Here is a 2936-nt window from a genome sequence, read left to right on the forward strand (position 1 = left end):
TTCACTTAACACTTTGTCTCGTGATATTGACTGCAGTTTCCCACAGTGTAACAGCTCTCTTCCCACCCTTCCCATAGCTACCTCTTCCCTGTATCCTTTTCTCCCATGCACTCCTGCCCCTGAGCTGTCTCCCTGTGCATACACAGCCCTTCTGTTCTCCCATGATTGATCTCTCCAGAGGGTGTGTCTACCTAATATAAATGTTCAGCTCATATGCCTGTCTTTTGTTTGGCTGGAAGCCACAGGAATGAGTTCAGTTCCAAATCTGAAGGGCAGCTAGGAGCCATAGTCTCAGGAGTTTCACCAGGCTCTATCAGACCACCAAACCTTTTTTTGATGATTGTGAATTTTGTTCCACATTGTTCTCCCGCTCTATTCAGGATCTCCAGCACCAATCCTCCTCCAAGTGGTTGACAGTGGTAGCTGGGCACCATCTAGTTCTTCTGGTCTCATAGTCATATAGTCTGAGGATCATATGGTGTACCAGTCCCTTGGACTAATTATTTCCAAGTATCTTTGGTTTTCTTCATTCTTCTTTGCTCTGGAGGAGGAGAGACCTATTATCATTGCATCTAGATGGCCACTTGCAGCTTTAAGATCCCAGCCGCTACTTAACAAAGCAGGATGTGGAACAATATTTTTGTGTCATATGTTATGCCAATTGAGCTTGATGTCCCTGTGACCATGGTTCTGAACCCAAAGGTCCAGCTACTCAGATCCCTCCAGGTAGCTGGCTGTGCCCAAGTGACTACAACCTTGTCCTTTGTCAGCTGTACTATAGACCTGGGAATTGTTACAGAACATACAAATACACTTGTAGAAACATAGTCTGCCAACCCAATACATGGTCATGGGCATACTTCCCGCTGCATAGACATATCTAATAGTTCCACCTGTCCCCCTGTCTATCCACCCATAGATGCAGTGTTTGCTATCACTGACAACACAGTGCTATATGTGCAAAAGGGTCCATCTTTGTTGTCTATACCTTCCGTGCACCTCTCTCTGTCTTCCTCTTCCTCAGTGCCACTGTGTTGATCACTCACATTTGGCACATTGCCCTTCCCTTCACCTAAATCAATACTTGTCTCTACCTATCTATCAGTATTCCCCCCCCCCCCACTCTTGATAACCAACAAAGAGAGTTTCCTTTCATATATAAACCTTTCCTTGACTTTTTACAATAGCGGACTAATATAATATTTGTCCTTTTGTGATTGACTTATTTCACTCAGCATAATGTCCTCCAAGTTCATCCACATTATGTGGTGTTTTGCAGATTATAGGTTATTCTTTAGTGTTGTATAATATTCCATTGTGTGTATGTACCATTTGGTTACCCATTCTTCTGTTGATTGGCACATAAGTTGTTTCCACCTTTTTGCTATTGTAAATAGTGCTGCAGTGAACTTGGGTGTTCTTGTCCTGGCTCTCACTTCTTTAGGATATATACCTAGTAATGGAACTGCTGGGTCAAATGGTATTTCTAATTCCAACTTTTTAAGGAATTGCCATACTGCTTTCCACAGTGGTTGTATCTTTTTTACAGTCCCACCAGCCGTGTATGAGAGTCCCAATCTCTCCACATCCTTGCCAGCATTTGTTATTTTCTGTCTTGTTGCACTTTGCTATTAGTGCTGGGTTGAGATGGTATCTCATTGTTGTTTTGATTTGCAGCTCTCTGCTGGCTAATGATCATGAGCATTTTTTCATGTATTTGCTGGCTGCCTGAATATCTCTTTTGGTGAAGTGTCTATTCATACCTTCTGCCCATTTTTAAATTGGATAACATCTTTTTGTTGTTGAGGTGTTGGGAGTTTTCTATAAATTTTAGAGATAAGTCCCTTGTCAGATATATCATTGCCGAATACTTTTTCCTAATTTGTAGGTTCTCTTTTTACTCTTTTGGCAAAGTCTTTTGAAGCACATAAAAATTTAATTTTTACATGGTCCCATTCATCTAGTTTATACTCAGCTGTTTATGCATTTTGGGTTATGCTTGACAGTTTATCTATGCCATAAATTACCAAAAACCAAACCCACTGCTATTGAGTCGGATGCAACTCACAGCAACCCCTCCTTGGGTTTCGACAGAGTATCACTACGGAAGTAAATTGCCCAACCCTCCTCCTGAGGAGTGGCTGTGGGTGCCATAAATTAGAGCTCCTAAATTTCCCCCTGTGCTTTCCTTGAGGAACTTTATAGTTTTAGGTTTCACATTTAAATCTTTGATCCATCTGGAGTTAGTTTTTGTGTGTGGTGTGAGGTATGGAGCTTGTTTCATTTTTCTGCCAGTGGATGTCCAGTTTTGGGAGCACCATTTGTTAAAGAGACAATCTCTTCTTCATTTAATGAATTTCTACCCTTTTTCAAAAATCAGCTGACCATAGGTCAGTGGATCTATTTCTGGGTTCTCAGTTCTTTTCCACTAGTCTGTGTGCCTATCGTTGTACCAGTACCAGGCAATTTTGGCTACTGTGGCTTTATAGTAGGTTTTGAGATTTAGGAGTGTGAGACCTACTTTGTTCTTCTTCTTCAATAGTGCTTTTATTATCCGAGGACTCTTTCCTTTCCATATAAAGTTGGTGATTGGTTTTTCCTTATCCTTAAAGAATGTAGGTGGGATCTGGATTGGGATTGCATTGCATGTATACATTGCTTTGGGTAGTATTGACATTTTCACAGTGTTCAGTCTGCCTGTCCATTATCATGGTATGTTCTTCCATTTATGTAGATCTCTTATGGTTTCTTGAAGTAGTGTTTTGTAGTTTTCTTTGTAAAGGACTTTTGTGCCCCTAGTAAGATATATTCCTATATTGATTGATTGTAGCTGTTGTAAATGGTACTGATTTCTTTATTTCTTTCTCAGCAATCTCTTTGCTGTTGTAGCGGAATCCAACTGATCTTTGTTATGTTGATCTTGTATCCTGCCACTA

Source organism: Orycteropus afer, unplaced genomic scaffold, assembly GCF_000298275.1.
Source record: "Orycteropus afer afer isolate SDZICR_OR568_19922 unplaced genomic scaffold, OryAfe1.0 scaffold00618, whole genome shotgun sequence".
In the NCBI taxonomy this organism is placed as follows: Eukaryota; Metazoa; Chordata; class Mammalia; order Tubulidentata; family Orycteropodidae; genus Orycteropus; species Orycteropus afer.